Here is a 20,276-nt window from a genome sequence, read left to right as displayed (position 1 = left end):
CTGCACTCAGCTCATGCTGCAAATTGGGTGCTGCTGGGAGAGACTACAGAGCTGGTCTCCCCAGCTACCCCAGACCCAGTGATGGATCGCTGGCGCAATACCCCCTTCCCCACCACTGCTGCTGATGATCAAACAGGCTGGGGCATGCTGCATACTGCTCCAGGTCAGCCCCAGCCCTACCACCTTGGTTGGCTCCTCCCCATCATGTCCAGTTAACATTTTGTGGGGAATGTATCAAACCCTTCTAAAGAAAATAGAAGTGGACTGGTTGCCCATAGCAACCAATCAACTTCTAGCTAGCATTTTTAAAGTACATTCTATAAAATGATAGGTAGAAGCTGATTGGTTTCTAGGGGTAACTTCTCCATCCTTTAGAAGATTTGATTCGTTCCCCATATAATGTGAACTGTGGCACTACCATGTGATATACTGTAATATGAACTTGGGACACTATAATGTGACATACTATGAGCTGGGGGTACTACATTGTGGAATAATGTGAACTAGGGCATTACTAAGGCACAGAAAATTAACGATGGCACTATTATGGGGCATAAAATAAACAACTGCTGTAGAGAGGGGTGCTTCTCTAGAAGCATTGGGGTGGTGGACCTTCAAAATGTTACTAGCAGATTCATACATTTCTAGTTATGCCCCTGATAATAGCAATATGACACTGTCTAATAGGACCCCTTTCACCTGCTAAAATACTAGAGGTTTAATTTACCTTTAAGAAATGAATCTTTATTGCTGTAATAAAAACCTGTTAAATTCTGTTGGCCTGCCACCCAATCAGTGCAGCTTGGCATATCTCAGCTCTATTGCTCCCAAGTGTTCTTGAGGTACACCTGGCATTGATTTATCCAGAGATAAACTACGTCAGTGGGTACCAGTTTTGCAAACATTTTTTTTTTATAGGCTGTTGAAATAGGAAATCAGGTGTAATTATATGCTGCTGCCGTCAGGAGAGCTGAATCGGAACAGAAAAGTGCATTATCTCCAGTCCAATTTAACACTGCAGAGAAAATACTGGGAGAGATGGTACAATTTAAGTGCACCTAATTACATAAAATGGGAAGGTGTGCACAAAAGGCATCAATGTAAAATTGCCATTTTCTTTATTGTCATAGGCAAAGTGGGACTATTTTACTTTCCACTAAGATGTTTCATTTCTTCATTCCTCACAATTTAATTCTGGTGGACTAGTGCAATTGTACTCAACTTTTTTTCTTTGTCATTGCTCAAGGACCCCAAAAGAAGGGGTTCCCAGTAGAATATTTTGTATATTGAACCATCAGGGGACCCTAAAATCTGATTCTGTGACTCCGCCATGAAGGGATACACCACATGATATATCATGTCATATTTAAAGATAGGCTCACTTGTATACAGAGGACCAGTGTATCCCATGACTTTAAACCATTACACCATCACTACTAATCTGCTTCAATGAAAATGGTAGAAAGGAAGATGAAATTCTGTCGCATACAGATCATTAAAGTTACAGGGGTCTATTTACTAAGCAGTGTTAAGAGACAGAGTGAAAAGTGATAAGGTGCCAGCCAATCAGCTCCCAATTGTCATTTTTCAAACACAGCCTGTGAGATGGCAGTTAGGAGCTGATTGGCTGGCACCTTATCACTTTCTTATCACTTTTCACTCTGTCTCCTAACACTGCTTAGTAAATAGACCCCACAGTCTGAAATGTGACTTGTATCAATGTCCTCAGTTTGATGAAACTCGGCAGGATAGATCCATGGACAAGTGCACATTTTGCCATATTCTGATCTTCCAATTATTGTGAAACTGCAGGAATTGGAATTCCCCAGGCTAGTAGTCTTATTTTCAGTTTTGTACTTTTTGTGAAACTACGCCTTTTGTATTTTCACTAATTCAGGGATCTATGATGAGGTTTTGTCTATTATACAAAATGTGTGTCAGGGTTTGAGGAGCTGTGTGTTGGGTGATGCCTCTTACAGCTGTACTGATAACTGTTAACTGACTGTAACATGTTCGTAACTCTCATCAACCCCTTTTACCAACAATCTGTCTCTCACTAAAACGCTGCTGTTGGTTGCTCGATGTAATATGGGTGGCAAAAACCCTTGTAACTCTGGGGTCAATCCTATTAGGTGCGAATTGCAAGGTGCGAGTTGCTATTTTCACTTCGAATTCGCATAGCGAATTAATTTTGAAATCCAATTAGCAGCTCGCACTGAATCAGTCAGACTGAATTCGCAACTTTCCACTCGCACCTCCCTGAGGGTGAGAGATGGAAAGGAAAATCTTTATTTTAAGGTTAAAATGTCTGGACACTATGCTGAACCCCTTGGACACCCCCCATAATGACTAATTAGGCATTTGGAAGTTTCCAATTATCTTAATTAGTCCAATAATTACATGTCATTTTTTGGGGTACAAAAAAATATCCTCAGTTTACCACAAAATTAACTTTTTTGTTAGTTTAGGCACCCCAAATTTAATTCTATAAATTTTTTACTTGAAAAATAATTGTTTTTATAATTTTTTTAAAATTTTTCAAGGTGCCTTCAAAGTACCCCAAAATCACCCTTTTTCCTATTTTTTTTTTGCATTTTTCGTTTCATTCGTTTGAGATTAAACGAAAAAAGTTTGGCCCTCATTCAGAGCCACTCGTTAGCGGCAGTACGCTCGTTCTGAGTGATGTTCGCACATCTGCGCATGCGTACGGTTTTTAGTACGCATGCGCGAACAAGTCTGTGCGGCCAAAAATCGTTTGTACGCTATATAGCGAGTGCCTGCTATTTTGAGTGACAGAATGAGGCGTATGTGGGTGGTAACAGGGGAAGGTGCTTGAAAATGGGGAGTGGAGAACCGAACGCAGGCGTGCTTAAAGGTCAAAACGGGCGTTTTATGGGTGTGCATAATTAATACAGCAGCGTCATTGACCACGTCACTGGGTTATTTTATAGCCAGAACTGCTCGCAAATTTGTGGTAGCAAACACCAACCACAAGAATAGCGAGCAGTTCATACGCTGGTCGATGTACTCGATTAATCTAATAAATAGCGGACATGACGTATGGTGCGAGCGGCCAGGGGGCGTTTTTAACAAATAAACGAGCGTATGTTTTGCTCGCTCGTTCAGACTTAGAGGTGTGAACAGACTGTAATTTGCGAACGGATCATTTGAATAGCCACCCCTTGTTTTTGAACGAACGACCGCAAATAGCGAACGGCTCTGAATCAGGCCCTTTGTTTCTTATCATTTTCTTGCATTTAAAAAAACCACACACAAATCAGCCATTTGACACCATTTAAAAACCTACAGTAACTTCCTAATGCCCACAAACAGCCTTCTATATGGTCCTGCTAATGAAATTATCCATTTTGGGGGGTCCAGGATGGTCTCCCCACATTTTCATGCATTTCTCGCAAATCTTATTTGGCAGTCAATTCGCACCCCTCCACTACAAGTAGTGCGAATAGGCATTTATAATTGGATTGGAGAACTCTCGGGAGTGTGCTTCGTTGTGAAGTGTGCGAGTTTCAAGAAACAAACGCGCTACTCACCATTCACACCTAATTGGATTGAGCCCTATGTATCTTGCATTCAATATCATGCCATGCTTATGTAGCTTCAATTTTCTCTTACCCATTCTTCATCTCAATTGTACACACTCAAACACAGATGTATGCAAACTCATTATTGACACAAGCCTACCTGCATAATGATAGGATTTTTGTACTTACCGTCAAATGCATTTCTCTAAATCAATTTGGGTGATGCTACTAACCTTGGGGTATAGAGGATGTAGGAGAAACAGCATGATCTTCTACTGTACTGTGGGCCTGATTCAAACCCGCTCGCGAGCGCTATGCGCTCGCAAGCGGGTGGATGTTAGGCCACTGCGCATGCGCACGCCGCAGCCGGCTCCGACATGCGCATGCGCGAGACCCGGCTAGCGAGACCCGGCTAGCGACTGCACTGACTAAAGGGGGGTATCCACTAGACAATTAAGTTGATCGATAACGATCATTCGATTGTTCAATCGTTTGCAAACGTGTCTAAAACAGCCAGCGATGCGCGTGCCCGCTGGCCGTTTAGACATCTATCATCTTTCAAACATGTTGGTTTACCTGACGATATTGTCAGGTTCAGCATGTTTCCAGATGATTGATGACCTTGCTCTGAACGTCTGCTCGTTCAGTGCAGGCTCATCACACGACTGACAAACGACTGAACAATTACAATGTCGTAATCGTGCAGTCGTTTTCAGATCTTGTAGTGGATACCCCCCTTAAGTTGGTCAATGACTTGATCACTACTAAAGCTAAAGGTCATTACTCACTTCTAATTCTTCTGGATCTCTCTGAGGCATTTGACACTCTCATCTTATACACATGCTATAATTCCTAGGTCTTTAGGACATTTTCCTACCCTGGTTCTCATCCTACTTATGGAATAGATCTTTCAACATTCTCTTCTCTGAATTGACTTCCTATCTACTTCCTTTTTCAGTTGGTGTCAAGGCTGAGGGGTATATATACTAAAGTGTGGGTTTTTACAAGTAGAGTTGTTGCCCATAGCAACCAATCAGATTCTAGCTATTATATTCTAGAAGGTGCTAGAGAAATAATAAGTAGAATCTGATTAGTTGCTATGGGCAAAAACTCCTCTTTTAAAAACATGCACTTTAGTAAATATACCCCTTAGTCCTAGGTCCTCTGCTTTTGTCTATCTATACCACCTCTCTTGCAAAATTAGCAAACTCTTTTAGATTTCTATATCATCTTTATGCAGTTGATACCCAAATGTACATGTCCTCTCCAGATCTCTCACCATCTGTGTTGGGCCACGTTACGAAATGACTTATCTACCATTTCATATAGGATATCATCTCACCCTTCAAACTCGATCTTTCAAAACCATAGTAAATAATATTTCCCCAAGCCAACAGAAGTTACCTTTTTTCACCTCTATTTCTGTTGAGAACACAACAATTAACCTGAAAAGATTAAAGTTCAGTCAGTTAGTGAACTTTGCACCTCCTGAGAGCCAATCACAGTCGATGACTGACTGATCTTGAATCTTTTCAGATTTAAGTTCACCAAAGCTGGGAAGAAACATATACTTACCAAACAAACCTCATCCAACACCACTCCTAGCCTGGTCTCTCCCAATGGGCACCTTATTCAGTGCTGTGTGGTCCTCCTCCAATCACCAAATGTCATCACTCCTCGCTTAGGCGTATATTAGCTGGTGAAACAAAAAAAAAGGGGATATACGTTTTCAAGGCGCAAAATAGGTTATGCAGCCACCCTTACACAAAAGAGAGCCACCTAATTCTCAAAAGCTATCAATTACACAAATGTAAAATAATCGGCGTTTGAAGTTATATCTTAAAATAAGTAATGCTGGTGGATATATTGAACATTGAACATATAAAGACTGGCACAGGTTGTGCGCCGATCTTTTACATTTGTTTGCATATTGGCTGGTACAAGAGGACAAATGGCAGAGTACACAGCAGAGCAGTTGACAAGTGCTCCAAAAGAAATTAAAGTGGACAGAAGAAAAGATGAAAGATGCCATATTTAAAATGAGAAGAACTGAGATGAAGAAAAAAATGCACCGCTGGCCAGGATGGGCTAGAGGCAGAAAAAAAGAGGAAAAGTCAGCACTGACCATTGTGGGGAGGGGTCACTGCAGTGAGACACCTCATGCAAAAGAGCTTCTCTGGGGTGGCCCTTTTGTGGCCACCAAAGATGGCCAGAGCAGGTTAGACCCCAGTGAGGTAGTTGCCTTTTTCTACCACTGGGCTACCAATGATTGAGTCCTAGGGTCCCAAGAAGTCCTAAGCCTCACACAGCACATCTTATTCAGGCAGTAAGCCAACAGGCCACCAAGGACTAAGGAAACAAGGCTCTGGCTTCCCTAGTAGATCTGGTCCCCATATTTTGGCTTAAGGTTCTGGCTGGATTATGTGGGGGTAGGTGTTAGGCCTATCTCATACACTTCCACCACTAAGCCCTACAGTCTCTTCAGCATTGGGCATCGCTCGTGTTAGGCCCTGGGTTTAGCTGGCTTCAGTATGTGAGGAGGCTAAAGGGCCCCAAAGATAATTGTAAATAACTAGGCACCACAGGATAGGCTTTGAGGTTCTTGTGGTGATTAATGCTGTACCCATTTCCCCATCAATGTAATATCAAGTCAAGTAGGTGTTACATCTACTACACTTTATAGGTATTTCAGCCTGGCTCAAGTTTAAAGGTGGCCTCACTTGTGTTGTGGTTGTGTGTGTGCATTAGGACCTAAAAAGTCTTAGGGTACATGCCTGTTGCTCGGCAAAAAAAGAGTGGTAGACGTTTGTTGTTTGAATAAGCCCATAATGTATTGATTGAGAGTAATCTTACCACACGTCTTCCGAGCAGTCAGGCCCCCATTTAAGGTAGGCTGCTGATGTGTATTTTGCCTGCATGGTATTATGTTATTGTTAGTTATATTGCATTACATGTTCTTATCAAGGTGTTAAGTAGATAGGGTTTGTAAACTTCACCCAGCCTGTCAGTTTTTTGTTGCAAAATAAGGGTCACCTGTATGACCCATGTATGGTTGCAGTTAGCATAGTGTGAGTGGCATACATTACCCCGATAGATATATTAGAGCAGCCATGAAGGAAAACTATGTGTGTTTTGTGCAGGTACAAAAGTGAAGTGGACAACCTTCAAGGTGAGCAGAGCTACCCTGGCGAGGATAACATCTATACATTGTCTCTGCTGTGAAAATTTTCTTAGCAGCGGCATATAGAGGTTTTGCTGTCTGAACATTCATGGAAGCTGCAACCATTGAAACCACAATGGACCCTCACAGCCTGCTAGAAAGCCAAGACTGCAAGAATTCTTTATTCCTTTATATCCATACTTCCTCACAGCGGCAGTGCTGCACTCAGAGCACCCTTAGTCAGCAAAGGTCTGGCAAGGAAATGGCTCAGGAGTAATCCAGCATCATCTGTGGGTCACACAATGGAAGAGCTGCAAGGACTTCAGGCTCTTCACCAGGAAGAACATGATTGTAGACAGAAAGGTGAAGACTCAAACATTTGTTGACAGTGAAATAAAGTCACCCAATGACAGTCAGTGCTCAAGGGACTTCATCCAATAGAAGAGCAGCGACTTTCATAGCTCTGTAAAGAGATTGTGCCTAGGATCCAAGTGGCAGGTATAGAGAGTGGCAGAGCAGATGTAACCCACAGAAAGGAGTTAGCACTGGAGGGGGGAGTCCAGTGGTTATTGGGGTGTTCTCCTAGGAGTCAGGCTGAGAGGTCCATGCCAATCCCAGGTACATCATGTTATTCCTTTCAGAAACCCTGTCAGGTATAAAGAGGATGGGATAAAAACAGTGGCAGATTAAGGTGTGTTTCAATGTTTCTCAATCAGTTTCTACTGTTATACTGGTTGCCATAACATTGCTTAATGTTTCTGATACTCGGGTACTTAACATTACTATCGGCACTGATCGACTGCTGCTGGGATTGGTCACTGAAGGTCTAAAAATGTATCTGCACCATTGACTCTTTGCCTGTTATAGCGTTAGTTCACTATTTTTGCCTGCCACCCAGAATGACCTCTGCTTGTTGTGACTGGTCCTTGTCTCCTGATCTTACTGATATTTGTTTGTTTTGGTTATCCTTGTCTGCCACTCATCCTGAACAATGTTTGTGACCCTGAAAATTCTGATTATTTCTGACTATTGTGGAAATATTACACACCCATTGCATCAGGGGACAGCTGGGCAAGTGGGGGAGAGGAAACTACCATCTACAGTGCTGTTAGTGATGGAAATTTTTTTCCCTTGCTGATTGTCTTTAAGGAATCCACATAATGCAATAAGACGATGGTTTCAGCAATATTACCATGTTACGCTGACCCTCTTGGTGTTGGCTAGTACATGGTGGGGCAAAATGAACTAGGCATGATTGCTGAGTTCAGAAGAACTGGTGTCAAGGTATCCGTGTTTAAGAATTTGGAGATCTATCTGTATACCTTGAAGGAAACCAGGGGCTCATCTTAAACAGAAGATTACGGGAAAGATAAGGAGGGTTGAGTACATCATAATACTTTCTTTAATTTTTTTGAAAAGCTTTAACTTGGATTGAGTACAAAGGGTGCAGAATATGCCAGGAACAGAACAATGCATTGATATTTAGGAAATTGATTAATATTCAGTCTGTGACACAGGACATCCATTTCCAAAGTGTTTTCAGGAGGTTAAACATGATGTACACCAGGGGTGGAGAACCTTTTTTCTGCTGAGGGCCATTTTGATATATATAACATTATTTGTGGGCCTGGTGCAGGCCACGCCCCTCCATGTGATGTCACAAGGGGGTGGGGCCACAATAGCTGGTGATTACAGCAATGCCTGGAGTATCCTAAGGATGCTTTGGGGGAGCTGTAAGGGCAGCTGTGTGACCGTCTGAAGCATCCTTAGGATGTTCCAGGCAGCACTGCTGCATAGATACTGGCTGCAGGGTGCCATTCTAGGCACCCTGCTAATCTCATATGGCTTCGAGGGCCAGACCAAATGATTCCAAGGGCCTTATACGGCCCCCGGGCTGGAGGTTCCCCATCCCTGATGTACACAGTCAACTTGCAGGCAAAGATCACAACATTAGTGAGAACAAATGCACCTGTGGCTTAGGAGCTTCCCAGATGATCTGGCATAATTACTTTTGGAGGAGTGGTTTTAAGATTGTTTGCAAATCCCTATAGGAAATCTAATCTGGAATAAGGTAAAATGTGTATGTAAATAATTTAATCATATAAATAGTATTAATAACAGTATTATAGAATCAATCAATAATGGTATAAATTAGCTTTCAATATCAGCTTTACCCCATAGATGACATCAATGCATTTGCGCAGCATACAGTTGTAACATACCTCCCCATGTCTGCCTCTATCCCCCCTTCTGTGTGTGCGCCTCTATGTCTCCTTGGGTCTGTTCCTTTCTTTCCCCCTCTTTGTGTGTCTGTCTCTCTTTCTCAGTTCTCCCTTTTCACCGCTTCTCCTATTCATCTTCTGAAATCAATGGATTTCTGTCAGAAGCAAAATAGGCGAATGGAGGTAGAACAGTGCCCACCACCACATAACTGTACATGAGGATGGCAGGTAAGTATAGTCTTCTGATTTTAATAGTTTTTGTTGGGCAACTGAATAGTACAGTACATTATGGATTCGATTCATCAGTTTTGAAACCATAGTAGCACACATGCAAATGAGGCTTTGAGACACTGCCAGTCAGGCCATGCTTCTTTGCTGGCTGGCTCCACCCTCTCTGTTGGCTAGCCACGCCCCTTCATTGCAACACATGTATTGCTTCATTGGGTCTTTACCACCCAGTTGATAGAATTTCATAGCATCATTGTTTAAAGATGTCTGAATGAGAGCAGATATTATATTACAGGAGAATCCTCAATTTCAAATGATGTGACCATTTAGTAGTTATTGTCTGGTGATCTGTCGGGTTCAAATGCCAAGATCTCCCCCATTCTGCAAGGAATAAACACAGGAGTCTCCTCATTTGATGTGGCAGGTTGTCTACTTTTCAAAAGGTTATGCATTTCATTCAGACACATAAAAAAATGCATTAGAATTTTCAAGTGCAGATTTATTTGCGAAAAGCTACACGAAGAATCCATCTTTTTGCTATTTTGGAAAGCTGGCTCAATGCCGGAGCAAAAACCGCAGAGAATTAAATGGTGGAGGTTAAAAAAAATTGTTCTCTTGCTTACTAGCAAATTCAACAAAACAACAACCACTTTTTTGGCTATTTGGGGTAGATTATAATTTTCTTTGCTGTGTGAGGAGAAATAAGCAAACTAATGATATTTTTTCGAAACTCTTAAGGGGTAAATTTACTAAGAATCGAGTTTGGTCAAGTTTTTTTTTTTTTTCAACTCACTTTGCTTCACCAAAACTCGGATGAGCTTTCCCTTTTAAAACTCGCAAATTTACTAAGAAGTGAGTTTAACTGAAAGTGAGTTTTCCGATGATGAAGCAGAGAGAGATTTCTTCCCCTATTTGCAAGTTTAGATAAGATTACTCACCCATGATTGCAGTGTTTTCTCTCTGCCAAACTCACCCCAGCAAGCAGCCTGCACATATCAGTGAGATATGTGAAGGCTGCTTGTGTGTTGTACCTGTAAAAAAATGGGTTCAATGTTTTAAAAAAAATTATGTTGGGTCCACCCCAAAAGCCTAACCAGCGCCGGACTTGCCAGCCAGTCCTGGTTCCGAAAATTACGGGGAACAAAATGAGTATGGTTCCACTGTAATTTAGGAACCAGCACCTGGCTGCAGGGCCAGTCCTGGCTTTAATTATAGGGGAAAAAAATTGCATAGGGGTCCCCCTATATTTAAAACCAGCAATGGACCGAACTGATCGGGGTTTAATGCCACAGCCAGGAGACCCTTTCACCGGGGCTCCGTGGCCAAAGCATTACAACCCCAAGCTGGTAAGGCCAAGCTGGGGATCTCAGGGGAGGTGGGGCCCCCCAAGAAGAGGCACCCCTCTCCCAAAACCCCGGGTTTGGTCTGAAGCCCGGGGCTCTTCCCCCGCAACCCTGGGCTGTGGGTACAGGGGTAATAAAGTGGTAAGTACAGGTGCCAGCATGCCTGCCCTTTGGCACTTGTGGAACTACAAGTGCCAGCAGATGGCCGACGCCCGTACCCCCACTGTAAAATAAATAGTTAAATAATGACAGTACACACACACACCGTTACAAGTGAAAGTTTATTACATATGCCTACCCACTCACACATTAACCGTTTATTACCCCTTTACCCACAGCCCAGGGGTGTGGGAAGAGCCCTGGGCTTCAGAACAAGCCTGGGGTTTCGGGGGGATGGACCCCTTCTTGGGCGTTTCCTCATCTCCCCTGAGATCCCTGGCTTGGCCTGACCGGCTTGGGCTGATAATGCTTTGGCCCCGGTGAAAGGGTCTCATTACAGCCCGGCCATTTGGGTCTGGCGCTTGTTTTAGTTATAGGGGGACCCCTACACAATTTATTCCCCCTATAATTAAAACCAGGACTGGCCCTGCAGCCAGTTGCTGGTTACTAAATTCCGGTCGAACTCTACTCATTTTGTTCCCCGTCATTTTAGGAACCAGGACTGGCTGACAAGTACGGGGCTGGTTAGGCTTTTGGGGAGGGATCCAAGCTTCTCATGGGCCAGTGGTGTTTGCTTGCCCACAAGGCTAAAATTTGCCAGTCAACCCCTGACCACAGCAGATATCAGAAATCTCTGCTGCTGTCCCTTCATAGTACATTAGAGGGATACTTAAGATTTGTGGGTATCCCCCGAAAACAGCTGTTTAGGGGAAATATCTCACAAATATTATTTGATAAGTAGATCCCCAAGTGAGGAATGTGAATCAGACAGGGTTTAGGGAGCTGCCATCCAGCACATACATCTCAGGACATGGCAGTGGCTACTAGTGAGCCTGTCCCTGTAACTGACCTAATATATCATTAGAAAAAGGAGAGTTATGGTAAAACTTACCCTTGTTAACTCCCTTTCATCAAAGTCCATAAGGTCCACAGGGGAGACAATGGGGTGTAGGTGGGACCTGGAGGACCGGACACCAACAGTAAAGCTTTTCAATCCCAGGATGCTCTGGTCCTTCCCCCTATATCCCGCCCACAGCCTGAGGGCAACTCATCTTTGTTAACAAGCCCAAGGCAGGAGCTGGATAGGAGAGAAGGAAGACTGGTACACTGAGGAATCACACTCTCACACAGAGAAGGAAACAAGTGACCAAGAGAAGAAACCCTTAGAAGCTAGGTGCATCATGGCGGGTGCCCATTCTAAGAACAGCCCTGATGAAAGATTAAAAAGGGGGAACAACAAGAAAGCACTCCTAAATCCGATACCTTATGGGCAGATGCTATAGCCAGAAGAAACAGAGTCTTCGCAGTGAGCCACTTGACATCCACTGATTCCAAGGGTTCGAATGGAGGTTCCTTAAGTGCGTGGAGAACCACTGACAAATCCCACAGAGCCACAGGAGAGATAAAGGGAGGTTTTGTACGTAGAACACCCTGCAGGAAGGTGTGAACATGCGGTAGAGGAGCAATTCTGCACTGGAACCAGATGGATGGAGCAGAGACTTGCACTTTCAGAGATGCTAGGCAGAGTCCAAGATCCAATCCAGCCTGAAGAAAGGCAAGTATTCTAGAAACCTTAAAAACTTGAGGGTCATAGTTTCTAGGGGCACACCACTGGAAATATGTATGCCATATCCGGTAATAAATCCTGGCAGAGGCCGGTTTACGAGCTCTGATCATGATCTGGACCACAGGGCTAGAAAATCCCTTAGACCTTAGGAAGGATGTCTCAAGAGCCAAGCCGTTAAAGACAGGCGGGTCAGGTCTGGATGTAGACAGGGACTGTGAGACAACAGGTCTGGTCGTAGAGGACCGTCTATGGAAACTTTGTAGTTCAGATTACCAATGGCGTCTGGGTCAAGCCGGAGCTATCAACAGGACTGTGCCCCTTTCCTGTTTGAACTTCCAAAGAACTTGAGGAAGAAGGGATATTGGAGGGAAAAGGTACGCCAAATGGAAGATCCACTTCACAGATAATGCATCCATGAAGGCCTGGGGTTGGGATCTCTTGTCTTGGCTCCATACATTGCAAGTTTGTGGTTGTGTCTTGAGGCCATGAGATCCACATCTGGTAGATCCCATTTGTCCACCAGAAGCTGAAAAACTTCTGGATGGAGAGACCCATTGGGCTTCTGAACTAAGAAAAGGGTAGAATAATAGCCCTTTCCTCTCTGTGTGGAGGGGACTGGAATTATTACTCCTGATAGCACTAAAGGACTGAATAACCTTTTGGAGCAGCAGGGCCTTGCTTGGGTCCGATGAAGGGCCTGTGAAAAGAACTGCTGGGGGGGCACCTCAGGAAGGAGATGGCATATCCATGGGAGACCACTTCTCTTACCCAGGCATCTGTGGTCTGACGCCAGAACTGGTCGAATTGAAGAAATTGGCCTCCCAACCTGGAGCCCCCGGGGAGATGCCCGCCCCATCAGACTGAAGACTTGTCCCCAGATTTGGTAGGTGGACGTCTAGTAGCCCAGGTCTGTTTGGTCCTAGGGTTGGAAGCCTTAGTTGATACCTGATGCCTTGATAAGTACTGGCCTTTAGCTTTTCCTCGAGGATGAAAGGAGTGAAAGAATGACAACCAAGGCTTCGCATTATGGGCCCGATTCAGAGCTGCTCGCATGCATCTTGATGTTATAGCCCTGCACATGCGCTGCGTCCGGCATGCACATGCGCGAGCCCCGCAGAGCGACTGAAGTTCAGTCGCTCTGGGGCTCGCAACAAGACGGGGCAGCTGCCGATGTTGATTGACAGCTCGCCCCAGTTTGTGGGCGGGTAGGGGGGGGTGGCCGGACAAACACAGGCGTTTCCTTAGGAACACCTGGCATTTGTTGGAGGGCTTACTGACATCACTAGGGCTTACTGGAGGGCTTACTGACATCGGGCGTGCGGAAGCTAGATCCTACCCCAGGGTCTCGTTGCAAGCCCGATGGTCGCAATAATCGCGACGGTCTCCAGCCTACTCACACAAGCTGTGGCCTGGAGACAAAAAAACAAAACGCCCACATTACCTGCGAGTTGCCGGCCCATACGAGCGGGTCTGAATCAGCAATACAATCAAATTTTGGTCATGTGTATGAGGCGCTAATTAGTTGTTTCATATCAATATTTATAAAACAATAAAAATCTTTATGGAATCTCTGTTTCTTGTATATCTAGATTAATGTCCGTTGTTTTGTTGCTCATGCAGAATTTCTCTCCCGAATATATATATAAAGGAAAAGGGAGAAATAAAGTGCTATATAGTGTAGTAGTTTTTAAAAAAATTTATTACTCATACACCAACAAGCAGACATAAACAGGGAATTTAATTTTTCACTACAAACATGTAGCCATATACCAATTATTCTGAGACTACCCAGAATTAAAAGCACATAAATTAGATGACATATACACAGATAAATAAAATTTGATGTTTCCTACAAATGTCATAAATATAAGATGGAACCGTACCGTGATTGGCACCAGATTCAGTGCTTCTAGAGGGTATAAATGGGAGAATATCCGGATATACTACCCAGCTCCCTCTAAGCCTCTGGTTCAGCTCGCCGCACACGGTCACCAGGCTTCACCAGGAGATAGATCCCAACTGCCAACGCGTTTCGAATAGTGTTTACTCTTCCTCAAGGCTGTATGGGAGCTATGGCTGTGCTATCTGCGATTTATGGGTCCATTGACCCGGAAGTGAAAACATACCTTCCTTAGTATATATTACAAATTTCATCAAAACATAACATCCTTCAAAACCACCTATTATCATAAATAATCAATAAAAAACAAAATACATTTGTCTAAGAAGTATCAATCCTGGAGCGCATAGATTAAACATACATGCGTTCCACAGTTATAGCGAAAGCCGCAAAATTCCGGTGATCCCCCTGGAAGTCATTAAGTCGCGGTCCTCCTCGAGGGAATAATATCCGAGAAGGACGCCACGTGTTTACACAACACGTGGCTACCTTTCCATGCTCTGTTGCCGGATATTCTTGGTAGTGCCTGGACATCGCGTACTTCCGGTTTAGCTCCCGGAAGTGATCAGTCCGTCCGCTTAGTCCATGGCCATAATAATACATTATATAACTCATATTAAAGTAATCCCAGTAACGCATATTTTCGGTTCAAACACCGGAAGTGATGGACCAATCTTCATAATTAGCATAATGGTAAATATATATATATATATATATATATATATATATATATATAAAGTAGGTGGTATTTGTGAACAATCTAGAACGTCCATAATCAATAAAATATAAAATTGAATAAGAGTAAAATTAAAGATAAAACAGAAAAACATTTCCACATTCACCTTAATCATTTTTTTTTTTAAATCCAATAATTTTTTATTAAATTTTGTTTTTGAATATACATAAAAAAACATTGCATTAATAAAACATTGTAAACATTACAACAATGCAATAAGAAAACAATAAAACAATTAGAAAAAAAATACATACATGTGTGTGTGGTTTCTCTTCTTGTTCAAATAACTGTACATTACAAACTTTCCTCTGCATACAGATCAAATTAGTAAATATGTTAATCTGACTACTATAAACATAATAATGACATCAAATACAGCATTGCACATATAATACTGTGCTCTTTTCCCTTGGATCTACTCATTGAAAAGAGAAAGGTCTACCACCCCAGACCGATTATACGGAGAATCTAGCCATCTATCCAATACACTATAGTACTTTTGTGTTATATCTCTAGCGGTATAGACGTATTTTTCGTGTGCGGCAACCGCACCAACCAGAGATATCCAGGTTTCCAGATTTGGCCCATTATTTGCCATCCAATCTCTTGCTATATATACTTTGGCAAGCGTGCATAGGTTATTAGTATAGCGTATAGCAGGCTTGTCAATTGCGTCCGCATTTTTTACAGTCAATATACATGCCGCAGGGGTAAGAATATCCTGAGGTATACCCGTAGAAACAATAACCCTGGATACTCTCTGCCAGAAAGAGTTTACTATAGGCATAGCCATAACAAGTGCCAAAAAGTACCCTAGGACGAAATGCATTTGGGACACTTTGAGTCCGTCCTACCCCCTATTCTAAGTAGCCGGACGGGTGTTATATATACTCTATGTAATATGAAGTATTGTATCTGCTGGTATCTTACAGACATAGTAGCATGACGAGGACTGGCAAGTGCTACACTCCAGTCATCCTCTGCCAATACACCAATGTCATTTTCACTTTGTTGTTTTATGGATACTTAGTCAGACTCATGATTATTCAATAAGTTAGAGTAAATCACAGATATGAAGCGACTAGCACTAACAGATTGTAATAAAGTTTTAATAGGAGAGTCCTGTATAGCCAAAGGAGCTGCAGAAAATTGGGCATTAATAGCATGTCTGAGCTGAAGGTATCGAAAGAAAAAAAGGATTGGGAACATCAAACTCGAGTTGCAAATGATGAAAGGACTTTAGAACTCCCACCTGAAATATCTGTCCCAGAGACACTACGTCCCACTGACCCCAGGCTTCTCCGACCTGAAGGGCAGAGAGCTCCTTAAGGCTATTTGCATGGGCTAGCGGAGTATCTGGATCTATGCCTTCCGCCTGCAGTATATGCGAGACAATCCTCCAAATATTGATGGCCTGCTTAATTTAGGGCATATTAACTATGTGTATATTATCGCTCAAGAGCAGATGCAATGGCAATAAACCTGTCTTGGACTGAGCCAATATAAGGGCAAGTAGGGAATCAGCATTTTTATCATTTAACCATTCCCATATATGACATAGTTGTGCGGCATAATAGTATAATTTGAAAAGGGGTAGCGCCAAGCCACCACAATCTTGAGGTCTGGTTAGAGTGTCCAACTTGATCCTAACTCTTTTGTTAACCCAGAGCAATTAGGACAAAAGACCATCAATCTGTTTGAAAAATTTCTGAGGGATATATACCGGAGAATGATTAAAAATATAGAGGATTTTAGGCTGGGAAACCATTTTGACTAAATTTACCCTACTCGTTAAAGTTAGTGGCAATTTACCCCATATCGGGACACGGGACTTGAGATATTCAATCTGTGGCTGTACATTCAATGATAAGTACTTTTGAGGTGTATTAGAGATCCATATTCCCAAGTATTTAAACGAATCCACCCATTTTAGGGGAAGATTTATGATAGGATCAGTTGGGAGTGTTCCCCTGAATGGGAGGATACAGGATTTGTCCCAGTTAATTAATAATCCTGAGTATTTCCCAAATAAATCAATAATTTCTAGGGCCTTAGGCATAGAGGTCTCATAACGCGAGATAAAGAGCAGTATGTCGTCCGCATACAGTGCAATTTTATCTACCCTTGAACCTAGCTGAAATCCATGAATATTTTATTGAGCTCTAATCATACAAGCAAAAGGCTCAATAGCCATAGCAAATAAAATGGGTGACAGGGGACATCCCTGCCTTGTTCCCCTACATAGTGAAAATGAAGCAGAAACAAAACCGTTTACCGATACTCTCATGACAGGATCCATATATAATAGTTTTACCCACTTAATATATCCCGGGCCAATACCAAATCGTTCCATGGTTTCCCAAAGAAATAACCACTCGACCGAATCGAACACCTTAGCGGCATCCAATGAGACAATAATAGAGGTTTGTGCATCTTCCCATTTTAACTGTAGGTGTGTAAATAATCGGTGTAAATTGACTGCTGTGGACTTACCAGGCATAAAGCCTGTCTGGTCAGCATGAATCAGTTGGGTTATGACCTGATTAATACTGGAGGCCAGTACTTTTGCTAGGATTTTTACATCTGTGGGGAGGAGTGATATAGGTCTATATGAGTCAGGCCGAGTAGTGTCTTTGTCTGGTTTAGGTAAGACAATTATTAATGCCTCAGACATAGATGTGGGCAATGTATTATTTTTGTACAATTGATTAAAGAGCTCAAATAGTTGGGGTACAAGTATTTTATTGTGTTTTTTGTAAAACTCAGGTGGGATCCCATCTAACCCAGGGGGGCTTTACCATTGGGAAACGAGTTTAAGGCCACCTCGATTTCCTCTATTGTCAAAGGAGAGTCCAAAAAATCCCTCGCCTCTGGCGAGAGTGTCGGAAGTGAAATAGCAGACAAGAATTCTCGCACTTCAGGTTGAGTATAGACCAACCTAGATTTGTATAATTGATGATAGTACCTTACAAACTCCTCTGCTATCTCTGGGGTACGCACATATACAACATTATCTGAACCAACTAATTTAACCACAGTGTTTGATGACTTCTGTTCTATTCGAGCCAGGATAGCCAAATAAGATCCAGGTCTATCACCTGTTGCATACTGTAAATGCAAATTAAATAGAATCTTATATTGGGCCTTGTCCATTAAACAATCCTTCCATAATTTTTGGGCATCATACCATGCTTTTCTATTTGCTTCTGACCCGTCAGAAATATAAGCTAACTCTAAAAATTTGCAGGAAGCTTCCAGATCCAATTCAGTTTTTTTATAGGAAGACTTTAAATTAGCAACTTTTTGAATTGAAGAACCTCTTAGAAATGACTGGTATCCCAGAGAACAGCAACAGAAGTAGTGCTACTATTCAATTCAAAAAATTATTTCCATTCGGCTTCTAACTCCGCTCCAGATCCCATGCGTGACAACCAGAACTGGTTGAATTTCCAAAATTGTTGACCCCGTTGTCCCGCCATGTCCAGACTGACTGTCAATGGGGGATATACCCCTAGTCTCATACATTATCTAATGTACTCTCGGCAATAAGCCCGTCGTAATTAATGCCATATCTATCCTGGAGAATGTTGACTGTGTATATGAGAAACAAGAATATTGTCTCACATTAGGATATCTCATCCTCCAGGCATCAACCAAGCCCATTCCCTGGACCATATTTGAAAAAACAGTACCCCTCCCCTGTGTACCTGGAGCCGACATTCTATGCCTATCTAGCAAGGGGACTAGGGTATTATTAAAATCCCCCAGGCACAGGGCAGGTGCATCCGGGAATATGGCCAAAAATTCAGCCACTTTTTTGAGAACCTCATGTGAGTACGGTGGTGGAATGTACACCGCCATTAGCAATACAGATATAGAATTAATTTTACATTTTAGGAATACATATCTACCCCATGCATCACACTGCACCTGCTCCATTGAAAACTGGACAGATTTACGCACTAATATGGACACGCAGAAGTATGTGTGGAATGATATGTCCAGCCAATCCACGGCTTTTTTTAAAGACATCAATGTCCCTCCAATCAAATGAGTCTCTATTAGACAGATTATATCTGAAGCGTACTGTTTCAGCTTCCTGAACACTAATGATCTCTTGACCTTATCATTTAAACCGCTTATGTTCCACGTAAGAATATTAACCTTTTGCAATGCCATAATTTGATATACTTTTGAAAATATTTAAACAGCCTTGGAAACATGCAGAGGAAGTGTATACAATACCACACATAACAAAAGGAAACCTTTACACAGAAAACATTACTAGAATATCCAGTATCAACTGATATGAGCCCTTCCCCTAAAACACCCCCCACCCTGTATACCAAACCCAACCGAGGCATACCTATACCTGAACACCCTACCCCACACTATTAAACTAAACTAGCAATACAATTATACTATATTACCTTACTACTAACAAGGTAAATGGAGCAAAATATATAATGGCAATAGAACAAAAACACTTGGAGACCTCCAAACACGGAGTCGTCCCCCGGGAATAAATGCACATCTTTGAAAATTACAGTGTAGAATTGGTCGGTACCTAACCAGCGGAATCACATATGTTAATCTACCAATAAGAGATTATAAATCCCAACATATTAATGGTATAAATAAATATATTACCCAAACATTATGGAGTAACAGATATTATGAGTATATCCGTAGATATATGGTGTCAGCAACAGTTGGCCCTAATATATAAACATACTTCGTCAATTCAAGCAATGGGAGCATTTAAGCACACACTATATAAACTATAACAATATGGAATAGACATTTGCCGTGTATCAACAGATGGCTGATGTAGCGCCAGATATCAATCATTAGCCATTGCATCCCTGGCGGGTCTGCGACGGTCCAGCCAAAGCGCCGCCTCCCTCGGAGTTGTAAAAAATTTGGTTTCACCATCAGCAACTACACGGAGTTTAGATGGGTATAACATGGCATATGAAATATTGAGGTCCCGTAGGCGCCTTTTGATCGGTAGAAATTGGGCCCTGTCCTTTTGTATTTCCATAGTGAAATCCGGAAACACTGAGACACGAGTACCTGTCACAGCCAGGATATTTCAGCATGGCGCTAGGCGGGTGTTACCTGTGAGGTCGTTGTGGCGCGGGCTGTCTGGTGGCGGAGCTGGTGTCTGGCGGGGGGCTTTGGCTGCGCGCATTGTTGTGTGGGCCTGTTGTCACTCTGCGCTGGTAAGGCCTGGCGGTGTCTCCATTCCATTTGGCATGGGCACCGCCATTTTGCCTTCTGGTCATGTGATGCGGCTGGTCAATCCTGGAGAGTCACAAATTCCCTTCGGCCAGTAACAGCACGGCATGGGGTATTTAGGAAGGTTCAGTGCCTTCCTTCTTTGCCAGTGCAACGTGTATCTCAGCCTAGCTGAGAG

This window comes from Taudactylus pleione, unplaced genomic scaffold (assembly GCF_031769625.1).
Source record: "Taudactylus pleione unplaced genomic scaffold, aTauple2 ptg000270l, whole genome shotgun sequence".
NCBI classification, from domain to species: Eukaryota; Metazoa; Chordata; class Amphibia; order Anura; family Myobatrachidae; genus Taudactylus; species Taudactylus pleione.
The sequence above is the reverse complement of the archived record's forward strand: the minus strand, read 5'-3'. Positions refer to the sequence as shown.